The sequence below is a fragment of the Rhinoderma darwinii genome, chromosome 12 (assembly GCF_050947455.1).
Source record: "Rhinoderma darwinii isolate aRhiDar2 chromosome 12, aRhiDar2.hap1, whole genome shotgun sequence".
NCBI lineage: Eukaryota > Metazoa > Chordata > Amphibia > Anura > Rhinodermatidae > Rhinoderma > Rhinoderma darwinii.
The window spans coordinates 5,424,749-5,446,182 of NC_134698.1; the positions used below are offsets into that span (position 1 = coordinate 5,424,749).

The following is a 21,434-nucleotide window of genomic DNA, read 5'->3' on the forward strand; positions in this document are numbered from 1 at the left end:
ATCCTCTGGATGTTGTATAATGGCCTTTGGTCTAGAAGTTAATCAGGGAAGGGGGGGGGGTTAATAATATTAGGGTCTTCACCCATGACCAGGAGAAGTGGTAGAAGATATCGTAATTCCGGTGGGGGGTTATCTGGCAATGGTCCGGCAGCTCGTTGCTACAGGAACGTTGGGTCTGACGGAAACAATTACTTACCCTTGCTGGGATAACGCTGGATTCCGATAGGTTACTGTGAGGCTCAGTGTCCCTATGATAACACTGAGCTTTTCAGGAAGTGTTGCTGTAGGGACACAGGAAATTTCTTCTCGAAAGAGATCTGAATTCCAGTTGTTTTTTAAGATCTGGTTTTCTGGGGTCCCTGAATATGAGAATATGGCAATAATTGATACGTAATATAACTATGATTTAGTAGCTGAATTGAGCGCAGCTCTGGAGTATAATACAGAATGTAACTTTTTCTTCTTCTCACCTTTTATTCTTTCACTTGCCCAGACAGTAGTCTCCTCTTCCTTATATCTCCTTAGTCTTTGACTCCCCTATCACCAGTTATATTGCATAATGAAAAGTCCCACAACTTTCTTATATAGTTCCTCACAATTTTCATGAACATTGCTTGCTGTCAGTGAATGGAAACATAACAAATTGGGTGTATACATTATAAAGAGAGATTGAAAACCTGGACAGATCTTATCCTTCTTACATCTGAGGGTTTGCTACAATTGTCTCCACACACGGTAGATTTAGATACGACATGACCGGATTAGCTGCAGCGGCTCAACAGACAATGTCACACATGATAGGCTGAGATACACCAGTTCAGCAGACAGTATCACACATGATAGGCATAGATACACAGCTCAGCAGACTGTATCACACATGATAGGATCAGATACACAGCTCAGCAGACAGTATCACACATGATAGGCTTAGATACACCAGCTCAGCAGACAGTATCACACATGATAGGATTAGATACAGCAGCTCAGCAGACAGTATCACACATGATAGGATTAGATACACAGCTCAGCAGACAGTATCACACATGGTAGGATTAGATACACAGCTCAGCAGACAGTATCACACATGATAGGATTAGATACACCGCTCAGCAGACAGTATCACACATGATAGGATTAGATACACCAGCTCAGCAGACTGTATCACACATGATAGGATTAGATACACAGCTCAGCAGACAGTATCACACATGATAGGATTAGATACACCGCTCAGCAGACAGTATCACACATGATAGGATTAGATACACCAGCTCAGCAGACTGTATCACACATGATAGGATTAGATACACAGCTCAGCAGACTGTATCACACATGATAGGATTAGATACACAGCTCACAAGACAGTATCACACATGATAGGATTAGATACACAGCTCAGCAGACAGTATCACACATGATAGGATTAGATATACCAGTTCAGCAGACAGTATCACACATGATAGAATTAGATACACAGCTCAGCAGACAATATCACACATGATAGGCTTAGATACACCAGCTCAGCAGACAGTATCACACGTTATAGGCTTAGATACACCAGCCCAGCAGACAGTATCACGCATGCTAGGCTTAGATACACCAGCCCAGCAGGCAGTATCACGCATGCTAGGCTTAGATACACCAGCCCAGCAGGCAGTATCACGCATGCTAGGATTAGATACACCAGCTCAGCAGACAGTATCACGCATGCTACGCTTAGATACACTGGCTCTGCAGACAGTATCACGCATCTCTAGTCTGGGGAACGCTGAGATTAGCTGTGTGGCATGACGTATGAAATGGGGGAGCTCTTCTACTTGCTAATTTATTGTAGAAAACCCCTAAATGTAGCTCTACCCGCTGTCTTACTATCTCTGTACTATTAATGTGTCTATAGCAGAGGTGTCCGGGGGCTGGGGGGATGTGTGTTATTTTGGCTATTTTACTACACGCCACACACCCAAGTTCACCCCAAAATGTATTCTTCTTTCTTTCCATCTAGATGTGTTATGAGGAAACGTTTGTCTGCTACATGGAAGGCGCTGTGTAATCTATGACAACTATATTATGTAAGTAACTTGCTGCAGTATAATTCTATGTTACTGTACATAATATCTGTATAATCTGTTATAATCGGTGAGCTCTGATGTCATCACTTGATGTCATGACTCCAGCTTCTGTTTCTTCAATGGAAAAGGCCCAGTATCCAAAGACATTGGACATTTTCATCTCTGAAGTTTCATGTACGAGGAAGCAAATGCTGTAGAATTCCTTTAATCCGGCAACTCAGAGGTCTGAAAATTCTGCTAATCCAGAATGTGACAAAAATAGTGCCATGTTAGATTAGCTAGAATTTACTTGGCAGTCCAGCACTGGATGTCAGCTCTTGAGGGAAAGTGGATAGTCATTTAGACTTTATAACAGGGTCTGTATATCTACTAAGTCTAGGAACCTCTGTGATCCATAATATTACATTACTTATCCTGTACTGATCCGGACTTACAGCCTGTATTATACTCCAGAGCTGCACTCACTATTCTGCTGGTGGAGTCACTGTGTACATACATTACTTATCCTGTACTGATCCTGAGTTACAGCCTGTATTATACTCCAGAGCTGCACTCACTATTCTGCTGGTGGAGTCACTGTGTACATACATTACATTACTTATCCTGTACTGATCCTGAGTTACAGCCTGTATTATACTCCAGAGCTGCACTCACTATTCTGCTGGTGGAGTCACTGTGTACATACATTACTTATCCTGTACTGATCCTGAGTTACAGACTGTATTATACTCCAGAGCTGCACTCACTATTCTGCTGGTGGAGTCACTGTGTACATACATTACATTACTTATCCTGTACTGATTCTGAGTTATATCCTGTATTATACTCCACAGCCTCACTCACTATTCTGCTGGTGGAGTCACTGTGTACATACATTACATTACTTATCCTGTACTGATCCTGAGTTACATCCAGTATTATACTCCAGAACTGCACTTACTATTCTGCTGGTGGAGTCACTGTGTACATACATTACATTACTTATCTGGTACTGATCCTGAGTTATATCCTGTATTATACTCCAGAGCCGCACTCACTATTCTGCTGGTGGAGTCACTGTGTACATACATTACATTACTAATCCTGTTCTGATTCTGAGTTACATCCTGTATTATACTCTGGAGCTGCACTCACTATTCTGCTGGTGGAGTTACTGTGTACATACGTTACATTACTTATCCTGTACTGATCCTGAGTTATATCCTGTATTATACTCCAGAGCTGCACTCACTATTCTGCTGGTGGAGTCACTGTGTACATACATTACTTATCCTGTACTGATCCTGAGTTACATGCTGTATTATACTCCAGAGCTGCACTCACTATTCTGCTGGTGGAGTCACTGTGTACATACATTACATTACTTATCCTGTACTGATCCTGAGTTACATCCTGTATTATACTCCAGAGCTGCACTCACTATTCTGCTGGTGGAGTCACTGTGTACATACATTACTTATCCTGTACTGATCCTGAGTTACATGCTGTATTATACTCCAGAGTTGCACTCACTATTCTGCTGGTGGAGTCACTGTGTACATACATTACATTACTTATCCTGTACTGATCCTGAGTTACATGCTGTATTATACTCCAGAGCTGCACTCACTATTCTGCTGGTGGAGTCACTGTGTACATACATTACATTACTTATCCTGTACTGATCCTGAGTTACATCCTGTATTATACTCCAGAGCTGCACTCACTATTCTGCTGGTGGAGTCACTGTGTACATACATTACTTATCCTGTACTGATCCTGAGTTACATGCTGTATTATACTCCAGAGCTGCACTCACTATTCTGCTGGTGGAGTCACTGTGTACATACATTACTTATCCTGTACTGATCCTGAGTTACATGCTGTATTATACTCCAGAGCTGCACTCACTATTCTGCTGGTGGAGTCACTGTGTACATACATTACATTACTTATCCTGTACTGATCCTGAGTTACATCCCGTATTATACTCCAGAGCTGCACTCACTATTCTGCTGGTGGAGTCACTGTGTACATACATTACATTACTTATCCTGTACTGATCCTGAGTTACATGCTGTATTATACTCCAGAGCTGTACTCACTATTAGGTTTTCCTAAATTAGCTTACTGTACACCACCTGGTATAAAGACACCATTCAATGCAAAATCACCAGAGCAAACTCTATACAGTTACTGAACAAGCATGGAATACTGGGAGATTTCAGCTCCGACACCTGCAAGGTTATGAATGCATCTTTCGACTGTCTGTGTTCACAATCATTCTCAATCATTTCATGTCATTCCTTTTATTACTTTTCATGCTATTTTTATTAAAAGAAATGCCATGAAATTCCATTAAACCGGAACCCTATATTCCAAAAAAAGTCTGATAATCCAACACTTTTTTTGCCTGCGCAGGACAGTAAAATAATCCTAAAATCTCACAATACCAGAGATAGAAGACTGAGCAATGACTAAACTGCTTTGGTTACAAGTCACATGTTTCTTTCTTAAAGGTACGGTTGCATATTCTTTTTTATGACCATTTGATAATCCAGAATGTCGGATAAATCCGGTACCTCTCCAGATTAACGGAATTGTGTTTAAAGGGTTAAGATTTTTATATTTGGCCACCTCCAAATCACACCCCGTGTCCGTTCATTATCCAGGCACATGCCACCCTTCCCTTTCCCTCGCTGTATTGGACACAATGAATGCAAATTGTATTTGCGATAAATAAAAAATTCCCGGTAAGTGACTCAAGTGGGCGCCATTCTCTGAGCAATTTTAATAAAGCGTCTCTTTAGTACCAGGGCTTCCTTAATATTTATCGAGCTAATAGCTCAGTATTATTGTCTATTATGGCCCCTGTTTTTGGAAATGTCAACCCAGCCATCTGCAATCTACATGCGAACCATTATCCGTATTCCCAGCATTTTTTTTCCCAGCGTACAGATGCTACCCCATAAATACAGCATTGTTAACATAATTCCCAGGCTTTGCATGAATTACAACGCCGCTGAACGATGGGATGCGGAAAAGAAGGTGCTTCCCGAAACCTCAGCTATTAATTATATAGAACGTTTATCTACACCGCCATCTACTGCCCAACAGCAGGACTGCAATTATGGATGAGTTTCGCTGCCATAACCCATGGGAACCAAGGACTTTTTTACTTCCCTCCCTCTCCGAGGGGCAGCAGGATACATTGCATCAGAGCCTAAGCACGCAGATGCCATCATTACACGCATGTAAAAATAAAAAAATAATGACTCCTCCCCCGTCCTGAAGATGTGAAGAGCATTTATTTTTTTAATGGCGTTTCGTTGGGTTGTGAATCAGACGGCCTTAAACAAAGGCGTTCTGTGGAGAGAGGCTTACGGGTTCATTGTTTTTCTTCTCATCCGTATGCAAAACAGGAGTCCGCACATTAGTGCGTGCCATGGTAACGAAGGTGTAAGCTCGCCAGTGCAGGGTACGGGCTGGGAAATGTCTCCTACTGTCGGCTCATTTAAATAATGCAACTTTTTTTCCCAAAGCCAGACAGTAATGCGCATTGTTGGGAAAGCAAGACGGCTCATTATATGATTTCAAAGGGAGGATCCCTAATTTGAAGGAAGACGTGTGGTCATCTTGTGTGATGGGGGGGGGGGGGCGGAGACGTGGAAGGAAAGTGAATGTACGTCTGTCCTTAATGTCACCTATCATTACAGCAGCTGTATCATGGACATAGTAAAATATCTATCTATCTATCTATCTATCTATCTCATATCTATCTATCTGTCATATCTATCTATCTATCTACACTACAAAAGTGCAGTAGAATTATCTAATATATACAATAAGATTTAAACATCTATACCAAAAATACAAGTCCAAACTCTACTATATAGGGGGCAGTATTATAGTAGTTATATTCTTGTATATAGGAGCAGTATTATAGTAGTTATATTCTTGTATATAGGAGGCAGTATTATAGTAGTTATATTCTTGTATATAGGAGCAGTATTATAGTAGTTATATTCTTGTATATAGGGGTCAGTATTATAGTAGTTCTATTCTTGTATATAGGGGCAGTATTATAGTAGTTCTATTCTTGTATATAGGAGCAGTATTATACTAGTTATATTCTTGTATATAGGGAGCAGTATTATAGTAGTTATATTCTTGTATATAGGGGCAGTATTATAGTAGTTATATTCTTGTATATAGGAGCAGTATTATAGTAGTTATATTCTTGTATATAGGGGTCAGTATTATAGTAGTTATATTCTTGTATATAGGGGTCAGTATTATAGTAGTTATATTCTTGTATATAGGGGGCAGTATTATAGTAGTTATATTCTTGTATATAGGGGGAAGTATTATAGTAGTTATATTCTTGTATATAGGGGGCTGTATTATAGTAGTTATATTCTTGTATATAGGAGCAGTATTATAGTAGTTATATTCTTGTATATAGGGGTCAGTATTATAGTAGTTATATTCTTGTATATAGGAGCAGTATTATAGTAGTTATATTCTTGTATATAGGGGGCAGCATTATAGTAGTTATATTCTTGTATATAGGGGTCAGTATTATAGTAGTTATATTCTTGTATATAGGGGGCAGTATTATAGTAGTTATATTCTTGTATATAGGGGCAGTATTATAGTAGTTATATTCTTGTATATAGGCAGCAGTATTATAGTAGTTATATTCTTATATATAGGGGGCAGTATTATAGTAGTTATATTCTTGTATATAGGAGCAGTATTATAGTAGTTATATTCTTGTATATATGGGCAGTATTATAGTAGTTATATTCTTGTATATGGGGGCAGTATAATAGTAGTTATATTCTTGTATATAGGGGGCAGTATTATAGTAGTTATATTCTTGTATATAGGGGCAGTATTATAGTAGTTATATTCTTGTATATAGGGGGCAGTATTATAGTAGTTATATTCTTGAATATAGGGGGCAGCATTATAGTAGTTATATTCTTGTATATAGGGGTCAGTATTATAGTAGTTATATTCTTGTATATAGGGGGCAGTATTATAGTAGTTATATTCTTGTATATAGGGGCAGTATTATAGCAGTTATATTCTTGTATATAGGGGCAGTATTATAGTAGTTATATTCTTGTATATAGGGGCAGTATTATAGTAGTTATATTCTTGTATATAGGGGGCAGTATTATAGTAGTTATATTCTTGTATATAGGGGGCAGTATTATAGTAGTTATATTCTTGTATATAGGGGGCAGTATTATAGTAGTTATATTCTTGTATATAGGGGCAGTATTATAGTAGTTATATTCTTGTATATAGGGGCAGTATTATAGTAGTTATATTCTTGTATATAGGGAGCAGTATTATAGTAGTTATATTCTTGTATATAGGGGCAGTATTATAGTAGTTATATTCTTGTATATAGGGGGCAGTATTATAGTAGTTATATTCTTGTATATAGGGGCAGTATTATAGTAGTTATATTCTTGTATATAGGAGCAGTATTATAGTAGTTCTATTCTTGTATATAGGGGCAGTATTATAGTAGTTATATTCTTGTATATAGGGGGCAGTATTATAGTAGTTATATTCTTGTATATAGGGGGCAGTATTATAGTAGTTATATTCTTGTATATAGGGGGCAGTATTATAGTAGTTATATTCTTGTATATAGGAGGCAGTATTATAGTAGTTATATTCTTGTATATAGGAGGCAGTATTATAGTAGTTATATTCTTGTATATAGGGGCAGTATTAGGGCATGACCACACGTGGCGGATTTCCTCCGCAACTGTCCGCATCAATGCCGCACAGAATCTGCGTTGCAGATTCTGCTGCGGATCTGCACAAAATGTGCAGAAAATTGATGCGGACTAGCTGCTGCGGACTGCGGGAAAAGTGCTTCCCTTCTCCCTATCAGTGCAGGATAGAGAGAAGGGACAGCACTTTCCCTAGGGAAAGTAAAAGAATTTCATACTTACCGGCCGTTGTCTTGGTGACGCGTCCCTCTTTCGGCATCCAGCCCGACCTCCCTGGATGACGCACCAGTCCATGTGACCGCTGCAGCCTGTGCTTGGCCTGTGATTGGCTGCAGCCGTCACTTAGACTGAAACGTCATCCTGGGAGGCCGGACTGGAGACAGACGCAGGGAGTTCTCGGTAAGTATGAACTTATATGTTTTTTACAGATACATGTATATTGAGATCGGTAGTCACTGTCCCGGGTGCAGAAACAGTTACTGCCGATCGCTTAACTCTTTCAGCACCCTGGACAGTGACTATTTACAGACGTCTCCTAGCAACGCTCCCGTCATTACGGGAGCCCCATTGACTTCCTCAGTCTGGCTGTAGACCTAGAAATACATAGGTCCAGCCAGAATGAAGAAATGTCATGGTAGTAAAAACAATACGCTCCGCAGCACACATAAGATCTGCGGACTTCATTGCGGAATTTTGACTCTCCATTGAAGTCAATGGAGAAATTCCGCCATGAGTCCGCCACTGCTCCGCAACAGACAGAGCATGCTGCGGACACCAAATTCCGCTCCGCAGCCTATGCTCCGCAGCGGAATTTTACGCCTCGTCTAAACGAACACTGCTAAATTAAAGTGTAAGTCAATGGACAAACGGCACCGCTGCGGATTAACGCTGCGGAGTGTCCGCAGCGGAATTTAAGTGAAATTCCGCCACGTGTGAACCCGCCCTTATAGTAGTTATATTCTTGTATATAGGAGGCAGTATTATAGTAGTTATATTCTTGTATATAGGAGCAGTATTATAGTAGTTATATTCTAGTATATAGAGAGCAGTATTATAGTAGTTATATTCTTGTATATAGGAGCAGTATTATAGTAGTTATATTCTTGTATATAGGAGCAGTATTATAGTAGTTATATTCTTATATATAGGAGCGGTATTATAGTAGTTATATTCTTGTATATAGGAGCAGTATTATAGTAGTTATATTCTTATATATAGGAGCGGTATTATAGTAGTTATATTCTTGTATATAGGAGCAGTATTATAGTAGTTATAGTCTTGTATATAGGGACCAGTATTATAGTAGTTATATTCTTGTATATAGGGGCAGCATTATAGTAGTTATATTCTTGTATATTGGAGCAGCATTATAGTAGTTATATTCTTGTATATAGGGGGCAGTATTATAGTAGTTATATTCTTGTATATAGGGAGCAGTATTATAGTAGTTATATTCTTGTATATAGGAGCAGTATTATAGTAGTTATATTCTTGTATACAGGGAGCAGTATTATAGTAGTTATATTCTTGTATATTGGGGCAGTATTATAGTAGTTATATTCCTGTATATAGGGGCATTATTATAGTAGTTATATTCTTGTATATAGGAGCAGTATTATAGTAGTTATATTCTTGTATATAGGAGCAGTATTATAGTAGTTATAGTATTGTATATAGGGACCAGTATTATAGTAGTTATATTCTTGTATATAGGGGCAGCATTATAGTAGTTATATTCTTGTATATAGGGGCAGTATTATAGTAGTTATATTCTTGTATATAGGGGGCAGTATTATAGTAGTTATATTGTTGTATATAGGGAGCAGTATTATAGTAGTTATATTCTTGTATATAGGAGCAGTATTATAGTAGTTATATTCTTGTATACAGGGAGCAGTATTATAGTAGTTATATTCTTGTATATTGGGGCAGTATTATAGTAGTTATATTCCTGTATATAGGGGCATTATTATAGTAGTTATATTCTTGTATATAGGAGCAGTATTATAGTAGTTATATTCTTGTATATAGGAGCAGTATTATAGTAGTTATAGTCTTGTATATAGGGACCAGTATTATAGTAGTTATATTCTTGTATATAGGGGCAGCATTATAGTAGTTATATTCTTGTATATTGGAGCAGTATTATAGTAGTTATATTCTTGTATATTGGAGCAGTATTATAGTCGTTATATTCTTGTATATAGGAGCAGTATTATAGTAGTTATATTCTTGAATATAGGGGCAGTATTATAGTAGTTATATTCTTGTTTATAGGGTAGCAGTATTATAGTAGTTATATTCTTGTATATAGGAGCAGTATTATAGTAGTTATATTCTTGTATATAGGAGGCAGTATTATAGTAGTTATATTCTTGTATATTGGAGCAGTGTTATAGTAGTTATATTCTTGTATATAGGGGCAGTATTATAGTAGTTATATTCTTGTATATAGGGAGTAGTATTATAGTAGTTATATTCTTGTATATAGGAGCAGTATTATAGTAGTTATATTCTTGTATACAGGGGGTAGTATTATAGTAGTTATAATCTTGTATATAGGGGGCAGTATTATAGTAGTTATATTCTTGTATATAGGAGGCAGTATTATAGTAGTTATATTCTTGTATATAGGAGCAGTATTATAGTAGTTATATTCTTGTATATAGAGAGCAGTATTATAGTAGTTATATTCTTGTATATAGGAGCAGTATTATAGTAGTTATATTCTTGTATATAGGAGCAGTATTATAGTAGTTATATTCTTGTATATAGGAGCGGTATTATAGTAGTTATATTCTTGTATATAGGAGGCAGTATTATAGTAGTTATATTCTTGTATATAGGGGAAGTATTATAGTAGTTATATTCTTGTATATAGGAGGCAGTATTATAGTAGTTATATTCTTGTATATAGGGGGCAGTATTATAGTAGATATATTCTTGTACATAGGGGCGGTATTATAATAGTTATATTCTTGTATATAGGAGCAGTATTATAGTAGTTATTTTCTTGTATATAGGGGTCAGTATTATAGTAGTTATATTCTTGTATATAGGGGCAGTATTATAGTAGTTATATTCTTGTATATAGGGGCAGTATTATAGTAGTTATATTCTTGTATATAGGGGGCAGTATTATAGTAGTTATATTCTTGTATATAGGGAGCAGTATTATAGTAGTTATATTCTTGTATATAGGAGCAGTATTATAGTAGTTATATTCTTGTATATAGGGAGCAGTATTATAGTAGTTATATTCTTGTATATTGGGGCAGTATTATAGTAGTTATATTCCTGTATATAGGGGCATTATTATAGTAGTTATATTCTTGTATATAGGAGCAGTATTATAGTAGTTATAGTCTTGTATATAGGGACCAGTATTATAGTAGTTATATTCTTGTATATAGGGGCAGCATTATAGTAGTTATATTCTTGTATATTGGAGCAGCATTATAGTAGTTATATTCTTGTATATAGGGGGCAGTATTATAGTAGTTATATTCTTGTATATAGGGAGCAGTATTATAGTAGTTATATTCTTGTATATAGGAGCAGTATTATAGTAGTTATATTCTTGTATACAGGGAGCAGTATTATAGTAGTTATATTCTTGTATATTGGGGCAGTATTATAGTAGTTATATTCCTGTATATAGGGGCATTATTATAGTAGTTATATTCTTGTATATAGGAGCAGTATTATAGTAGTTATATTCTTGTATATAGGAGCAGTATTATAGTAGTTATAGTCTTGTATATAGGGACCAGTATTATAGTAGTTATATTCTTGTATATAGGGGCAGCATTATAGTAGTTATATTCTTGTATATAGGGGCAGTATTATAGTAGTTATATTCTTGTATATAGGGGGCAGTATTATAGTAGTTATATTCTTGTATATAGGGAGCAGTATTATAGTAGTTATATTCTTGTATATAGGAGCAGTATTATAGTAGTTATATTCTTGTATACAGGGAGCAGTATTATAGTAGTTATATTCTTGTATATTGGGGCAGTATTATAGTAGTTATATTCCTGTATATAGGGGCATTATTATAGTAGTTATATTCTTGTATATAGGAGCAGTATTATAGTAGTTATATTCTTGTATATAGGAGCAGTATTATAGTAGTTATAGTCTTGTATATAGGGACCAGTATTATAGTAGTTATATTCTTGTATATAGGGGCAGCATTATAGTAGTTATATTCTTGTATATTGGAGCAGCATTATAGTAGTTATATTCTTGTATATTGGAGCAGTATTATAGTAGTTATATTCTTGTATATTGGGGCAGTATTATAGTAGTTATATTCCTGTATATAGGGGCATTATTATAGTAGTTATATTCTTGTATATAGGAGCAGTATTATAGTAGTTATATTCTTGTATATAGGAGCAGTATTATAGTAGTTATAGTCTTGTATATAGGGACCAGTATTATAGTAGTTATATTCTTGTATATAGGGGCAGCATTATAGTAGTTATATTCTTGTATATTGGAGCAGCATTATAGTAGTTATATTCTTGTATATTGGAGCAGTATTATAGTAGTTATATTCTTGTATATAGGAGCAGTATTATAGTAGTTATATTCTTGAATATAGGGGCAGTATTATAGTAGTTATATTCTTGTTTATAGGGTAGCAGTATTATAGTAGTTATATTCTTGTATATAGGAGCAGTATTATAGTAGTTATATTCTTGTATATAGGAGGCAGTATTATAGTAGTTATATTCTTGTATATTGGGGCAGTGTTATAGTAGTTATATTCTTGTATATAGGGGCAGTATTATAGTAGTTATATTCTTGTATATAGGGAGTAGTATTATAGTAGTTATATTCTTGTATATAGGAGCAGTATTATAGTAGTTATATTCTTGTATACAGGGGGTAGTATTATAGTAGTTATAATATTGTATATAGGGAGCAGTATTATAGTAGTTATATTCTTGTATATAGGGGAAGTATTATAGTAGTTATATTCTTGTATATAGGGGGCAGTATTATAGTAGTTATATTCTTGCATATAGGGAGCAGTATTATAGTAGTTATATTCTTGTATATAGGTAGCAATATTATAGTAGTTATATTCTTGTATATAGGAGCAATATTATAGTAGTTATATTCTTGTATATAGGGAGCAGTATTATAGTAGTTATATTCTTGTATATAGGGGGCAGTATTATAGTAGTTATATTCTTGTATATAGGGGCAGTATTATAGTAGTTATATTCTTGTATATATGGGCAGTATTATAGTAGTTATATTCTTGTATATAGGGGGCAGTATTATAGTAGTTATATTCTTGTATATAGGGGCAGTATTATAGTAGTTATATTCTTGTATATATGGGCAGTATTATAGTAGTTATATTCTTGTATATAGGGGCAGTATTATAGAAGTTATATTCTTGTATATAGGAGCAGTATTATAGTAGTTATATTCTTGTATATATGGGCAGTATTATAGTAGTTATATTCTTGTATATAGGGGCAGTATCATAGTAGTTATATTCTTGTATATAGAGGGCAGTATTATAGTAGTTATATTCTTGTATATAGGGAGCAGTATTATAGTAGTTATATTCTTGTATATAGGGGCAGTATTATAGTAGTTATATTCTTGTATATAGGGGCAGTATTATAGTAGTTATATTATTGTATATAGGAGCAGTACTATAGTAGTTATGTTCTTGTATATAGGGGGCATTATTATAGTAGTTATATTTTTGTATATACAGGGCAGCATTATAGTAGTTATATTCTTGTATATAGAGGCAGTATTAGGGCATGACCACACGTGGCGGATTTCCTCCGCAACTGTCCGCATCAATGCTGCACAGAATCTGCGTTGCAGATTCTGCTGCGGATCTGCACAAAATGTGCAGAAAATTGATGCGGACTAGCTGCTGCGGACTGCGGGAAAAGTGCTTCCCTTCTCCCTATCAGTGCAGGATAGAGAGAAGGGACAGCACTTTCCCTAGTGAAAGTAAAAGAATTTCATACTTACCGGCCGTTGTCTTGGTGACGCGTCCCTCTTTCGGCATCCAGCCCGACCTCCCTGGATGACGCGCCAGTCCATGTGACCGCTGCAGCCTGTGCTTGGCCTGTGATTGGCTGCAGCCGTCACTTACACTGAAACGTCATCCTGGGAGGCCGGACTGGAGACAGACGCAGGGAGTTCTCGGTAAGTATGAACTTATATGTTTTTTTACAGATACATGTATATTGAGATCGGTAGTCACTGTCCCGGGTGCAGAAACAGTTACTGCCGATCGCTTAACTCTTTCAGCACCCTGGACAGTGACTATTTACAGACGTCTCCTAGCAACGCTCCCGTCATTACGGAGCCCCATTGACTTCCTCAGTCTGGCTGTAGACCTAGAAATACATAGGTCCAGCCAGAATGAAGAAATGTCATGGTAGTAAAACCAATACGCTCCGCAGCACACATAAGATCTGCGGACTTCATTGCGGAATTTTGACTCTCCATTGAAGTCAATGGAGAAATTCCGCCATGAGTCCGCCACTGCTCCGCAACAGACAGAGCATGCTGCGGACACCAAATTCCGCTCCGCAGCCTATGCTCCGCAGCGGAATTGTACGCATCGTCTAAACGAACACTGCTAAATTAAAGTGAAAGTCAATGGAGAAACGGCTCCGCTGCGGATTAACGCTGCGGAGTGTCCGCAGCGGAATTTAAGTGAAATTCCGCCACGTGTGAACCCGCCCTTATAGTAGTTATATTCTTGTATATAGGAGCAGTATTATAGTAGTTATATTCTTGTATATAGGGAGCAGTATTATAGTAGTTATATTCTTGTATATACGAGCAGTATTATAGTAGTTATATTCTTGTATATAGGGGGCAGTATTATAGTAGTTATATTCTTGTATATAGGAGCAGTATTATAGTAGTTATATTCTTGTATATAGGGAGCAGTATTATAGTAGTTATATTCTTGTATATAGGAGCAGTATTATAGTAGTTATATTCTTGTATATAGGAGCAGTATTATAGTAGTTATATTCTTGTATATAGGAGGCAGTATTATAGTAGTTATATTCCTGTATATAGGGGCATTATTATAGTAGTTATATTCTTGTATATAGGAGCAGTATTATAGTAGTTATATTCTTGTATATAGGAGCAGTATTATAGTAGTTATAGTCTTGTATATAGGGACCAGTATTATAGTAGTTATATTCTTGTATATAGGGGCAGCATTATAGTAGTTATATTCTTGTATATTGGAGCAGCATTATAGTAGTTATATTCTTGTATATTGGAGCAGTATTATAGTAGTTATATTCTTGTATATAGGAGCAGTATTATAGTAGTTATATTCTTGAATATAGGGGCAGTATTATAATAGTTATATTCTTGTTTATAGGGTAGCAGTATTATAGTAGTTATATTCTTGTATATAGGAGCAGTATTATAGTAGTTATATTCTTGTATATAGGGGCAGTATTATAGTAGTTATATTCTTGTATATAGGGGCAGTATTATAGCAGTTATATTCTTGTATATAGGAGCAGTATTATAGTAGTTATATTCTTGTATGTAGGAGCAGTATTATAGTAGTTATATTCTTGTATATAGGAGGCAGTATTATATTAGTTATATTCTTGTATATAGGGGGCAGTATTATAGTAGTTATATTCTTGTATATAGGGGCAGTATTATAGCAGTTATATTCTTGTATATAGGAGCAGTATTATAGTAGTTATATTCTTGTATGTAGGAGCAGTATTATAGTAGTTATATTCTTGTATATAGGAGGCAGTATTAGGCGGGTTCACACATAGCGGAATTTCACTTAAATTCCGCTGCGGACACTCCGCAGCGTTAATCCGCAGCGGAGCCGTTTCTCCATTGACTTTCACTTTAATTTAGCAGTGTTCGTTTACACGATGCGTACAATTCCGCTGCGGAGCATAGGCTGCGGAGCGGAATTTGGTGTCCGCAGCATGCTCTGTCTGTTGCGGAGCAGTGGCGGACTGGTTGCGGACTCATGGCGGAATTTCTCCATTGACTTCAATGGAGAGTCAAAATTCCGCAATGAAGTCCGCAGATCTTATGTGTGCTGCGGAGCGTATTGTTTTTACTACCATGACATTTCTTCATTCTGGCTGGACCTATGTATTTCTAGGTCTACAGCCAGACTGAGGAAGTCAATGGGGCTCCCGTAATGACGGGAGCGTTGCTAGGAGACGTCTGTAAATAGTCACTGTCCAGGGTGCTGAAAGAGTTACGCGATCGGCAGTAACTGTTTCTGCACCCGGGACAGTGACTACCGATCTCAATATACATGTATCTGTAAAAAAAAATATAAGTTCATACTTACCGAGAACTCCCTGCGTCTGTCTCCAGTCCGGCCTCCCAGGATGACGTTTCAGTGTAAGTGACGGCTGCAGCCAATCACAGGCCAAGCACAGGCTGCAGCGGTCACATGGACTGGAGCGTCATCCAGGGAGGTCGGGCCGGATGCCGAAAGAGGGACGCGTCACCAAGACAACGGGCGGTAAGTATGAATTTCTTTGACTTTCACTAGGGAAAGTGCTGTCCCTTCTCTCTATCCTGCACTGAATAGGGAGAAGAGAAGCACTTTTCCTGCAGTCCGCAGCGGCCAGTCCGCATCAATTTTCTGCACATTTTGTGCAGATCCGCTGCAGAATCTGCAACGCAGATTCTGTGCGGCATTGATGCGGACAGTTGCGGAGGAATTCCGCCATGTGTGGTCATGCCCTTATAGTAGTTATATTCTTGTATATAGGGGGCAGTATTATAGTAGTTATATTCTTGTATATAGGAGGCAGTATTATAGTAGTTATATTCTTGTATATAGGGGCAGTATTATAGTAGTTATATTCTTGTATATAGGAGGCAGTATTATAGTAGTTATATTCTTGTATATAGGAGCAGTATTATAGTAGTTATATTCTTGTATATAGGAGCAGTATTATAGTAGTTATATTCTTATATATAGGAGCGGTATTATAGTAGTTATATTCTTGTATATAGGAGGCAGTATTATAGTAGTTATATTCTTGTATATAGGGGAAGTATTATAGTAGTTATATTCTTGTATATAGGAGGCAGTATTATAGTAGTTATATTCTTGTATATAGGGGGCAGTATTATAGTAGATATATTCTTGTACAGAGGGGCGGTATTATAGTAGTTATATTCTTGTATATAGGTGCAGTATTATAGTAGTTATTTTCTTGTATATAGGGGTCAGTATTATAGTAGTTATATTCTTGTATATAGGGGCAGTGTTATAGTAGTTATATTCTTGTATATAGGGGCAGTATTATAGTAGTTATATTCTTGTATATAGGGGGCAGTATTATAGTAGTTATATTCTTGTATATAGGGAGCAGTATTATAGTAGTTATATTCTTGTATATAGGAGCAGTATTATAGTAGTTATATTCTTGTATATAGGGAGCAGTATTATAGTAGTTATATTCTTGTATATTGGGGGCAGTATTATAGTAGTTATATTCTTGTATATAGGAGGCAGTATTATAGTAGTTATATTCTTGTATATAGGGGCAGTATTATAGTAGTTATATTCTTGTATATAGGAGGCAGTATTATAGTAGTTATATTCTTGTATATAGGAGCAGTATTATAGTAGTTATATTCTTGTATATAGAGAGCAGTATTATAGTAGTTATATTCTTGTATATAGGAGCAGTATTATAGTAGTTATATTCTTGTATATAGGAGCAGTATTATAGTAGTTATATTCTTATATATAGGAGAGGTATTATAGTAGTTATATTCTTGTATATAGGAGGCAGTATTATAGTAGTTATATTCTTGTATATAGGGGAAGTATTATAGTAGTTATATTCTTGTATATAGGAGGCAGTATTATAGTAGTTATATTCTTGTATATAGGGGGCAGTATTATAGTAGATATATTCTTGTACATAGGGGCGGTATTATAGTAGTTATTTTCTTGTATATAGGGGTCAGTATTATAGTAGTTATATTCTTGTATATAGGGGCAGTATTATAGTAGTTATATTCTTGTATATAGGGGCAGTATTATAGTAGTTATATTCTTGTATATAGGGGGCAGTATTATAGTAGTTATATTCTTGTATATAGGGAGCAGTATTATAGTAGTTATATTCTTGTATATAGGAGCAGTATTATAGTAGTTATATTCTTGTATATAGGGAGCAGTATTATAGTAGTTATATTCTTGTATATTGGGGCAGTATTATAGTAGTTATATTCCTGTATATAGGGGCATTATTATAGTAGTTATATTCTTGTATATAGGAGCAGTATTATAGTAGTTATATTCTTGTATATAGGAGCAGTATTATAGTAGTTATATTCTTGTATATAGGAGCGGTATTATAGTAGTTATATTCTTGTATATAGGAGGCAGTATTATAGTAGTTATATTCTTGTATATAGGGGAAGTATTATAGTAGTTATATTCTTGTATATAGGAGGCAGTATTATAGTAGTTATATTCTTGTATATAGGGGGCAGTATTATAGTAGATATATTCTTGTACATAGGGGCGGTATTATAGTAGTTATAGTCTTGTATATAGGAGCAGTATTATAGTAGTTATTTTCTTGTATATAGGGGTCAGTATTATAGTAGTTATATTCTTGTATATAGGGGCAATATTATAGTAGTTATATTCTTGTATATAGGGGCAGTATTATAGTAGTTATATTCTTGTACATAGGGGGCAGTATTATAGTAGTTATATTCTTGTATATAGGGAGCAGTATTATAGTAGTTATATTCTTGTATATAGGGGCAGCATTATAGTAGTTATATTCTTGTATATTGGAGCAGCATTATAGTAGTTATATTCTTGTATATTGGAGCAGTATTATAGTAGTTATATTCTTGTATATAGGAGCAGTATTATAGTAGTTATATTCTTGAATATAGGGGCAGTATTACAGTAGTTATATTCTTGTTTATAGGGTAGCAGTATTATAGTAGTTATATTCTTGTATATAGGAGGCAGTATTATAGTAGTTATATTCTTGTATATTGGGGCAGTGTTATAGTAGTTATATTCTTGTATATAGGGGCAGTATTATAGTAGTTATATTCTTGTATATAGGGAGTAGTATTATAGTAGTTATATTCTTGTATATAGGAGCAGTATTATAGTAGTTATATTCTTGTATACAGGGGGTAGTATTATAGTAGTTATAATCTTGTATATAGGGGGCAGTATTATAGTAGTTATATTCTTGTATATAGGAGGCAGTATTATAGTAGTTATATTCTTGTATATAGGAGCAGTATTATAGTAGTTATATTCTTGTATATAGAGAGCAGTATTATAGTAGTTATATTCTTGTATATAGGAGCAGTATTATAGTAGTTATATTCTTGTATATAGGGGGCAGTATTATAGTAGTTATATTCTTGTATATAGGAGCAGTATTATAGTAGTTATATTCTTGTATATAGGGAGCAGTATTATAGTAGTTATATTCTTGTATATAGGAGCAGTATTATAGTAGTTATATTCTTGTATATAGGAGCAGTATTATAGTAGTTATATTCTTGTATATAGGAGGCAGTATTATAGTAGTTATATTCCTGTATATAGGGGCATTATTATAGTAGTTATATTCTTGTATATAGGAGCAGTATTATAGTAGTTATATTCTTGTATATAGGAGCAGTATTATAGTAGTTATAGTCTTGTATATAGGGACCAGTATTATAGTAGTTATATTCTTGTATATAGGGGCAGCATTATAGTAGTTATATTCTTGTATATTGGAGCAGCATTATAGTAGTTATATTCTTGTATATTGGAGCAGTATTATAGTAGTTATATTCTTGTATATAGGAGCAGTATTATAGTAGTTATATTCTTGAATATAGGGGCAGTATTATAGTAGTTATATTCTTGTTTATAGGGTAGCAGTATTATAGTAGTTATATTCTTGTATATAGGAGCAGTATTATAGTAGTTATATTCTTGTATATAGGAGGCAGTATTAGGGCGGGTTCACACGTGGCGGAATTTCACTTAAATTCCGCTGCGGACACTCCGCAGCGTTAATCCGCAGCGGAGCCGTTTCTCCATTGACTTTCACTTTAATTTAGCAGTGTTCGTTTAGACGATGCGTACAATTCCGCTGCGGAGCATAGGCTGCGGAGCGGAATTTGGTGTCCGCAGCATGCTCTGTCTGTTGCGGAGCAGTGGCGGACTCATGGCGGAATTTCTCCATTGACTTCAATGGAGAGTCAAAATTCCGCAATGAAGTCCGCAGATCTTATGTGTGCTGCGGAGCGTATTGGTTTTACTACCATGACATTTCTTCATTCTGGCTGGACCTATGTATTTCTAGGTCTACAGCCAGACTGAGGAAGTCAATGGGGCTCCCGTAATGACGGGAGCGTTGCTAGGAGACGTGTGTAAATAGTCACTGTCCAGGGTGCTGAAAGAGTTAAGCGATCGGCAGTAACTGTTTCTGCACCCGGGACAGTGACTACCGATCTCAATATACATGTATCTGTAAAAAAATATATAAGTTCATACTTACCGAGAACTCCCTGCGTCTGTCTCCAGTCCGGCCTCCCAGGATGACGTTTCAGTCTAAGTGACGGCTGCAGCCAATCACAGGCCAAGCACAGGCTGCAGCGGTCACATGGACTGGCGCGTCATCCAGGGAGGTCGGGCTGGATGCCGAAAGAGGGACGCGTCACCAAGACAACGGCCGGTAAGTATGAAAATCGTTTACTTTCACTAGGGAAAGTGCTGTCCCTTCTCTCTATCCTGCACTGATAGGGAGAAGGGAAGCACTTTTCCCGCAGTCCGCAGCAGCTAGTCCGCATCAATGTACTGCACATTTTGTGCAGATCCGCAGCAGAATCTGCAACGCAGATTCTGTGCGGCATTGATGCGGACAGTTGCGGAGGAAATCCGCCACGTGTGGTCATGCCCTAATAGTAGTTATATTCTTGTATATTGGGGCAGTGTTATAGTAGTTATATTCTTGTATATAGGGGCAGTATTATAGTAGTTATATTCTTGTATATAGGGAGTAGTATTATAGTAGATATATTCTTGTATATAGGAGCAGTATTATAGTAGTTATATTCTTGTATACAGGGGGTAGTATTATAGTAGTTATAATCTTGTATATAGGGAGCAGTATTATAGTAGTTATATTCTTGTATATAGGGGCAGTATTATAGTAGTTATATTCTTGTATATAGGGGGCAGTATTATAGTAGTTATATTCTTGTATATAGGGAGCAGTATTATAGTAGTTATATTCTTGTATATAGGGAGCAATATTATAGTAGTTATATTCTTGTATATAGGAGCAATATTATAGTAGTTATATTCTTGTATATAGGGAGCAGTATTATAGTAGTTATATTCTTGTATATAGGGGGCAGTATTATAGTAGTTATATTCTTGTATATAGGGGCAGTATTATAGTAGTTATATTCTTGTATATATGGGCAGTATTATAGTAGTTATATTCTTGTATATAGGGGGCAGTATTATAGTAGTTATATTCTTGTATATAGGGGCAGTATTATAGTAGTTATATTCTTGTATATATGGGCAGTATTATAGTAGTTATAT

General features: G+C 35.9%; 1 long non-coding RNA gene across 1 annotated transcript in view; it reads left to right on the plus strand.

The window, feature by feature from the left end:
• The window catches only part of LOC142664461 (uncharacterized), a 186,341-nt gene that overhangs the window by 97,199 nt on the left and 67,708 nt on the right, over positions 1-21,434 (plus strand). The window contains exons 5-6 of the long non-coding RNA XR_012851281.1: positions 2,003-2,069; positions 4,470-4,567. This is a non-coding gene — a long non-coding RNA (uncharacterized LOC142664461). The remainder of the gene's footprint in view (positions 1-2,002; positions 2,070-4,469; positions 4,568-21,434) is intronic.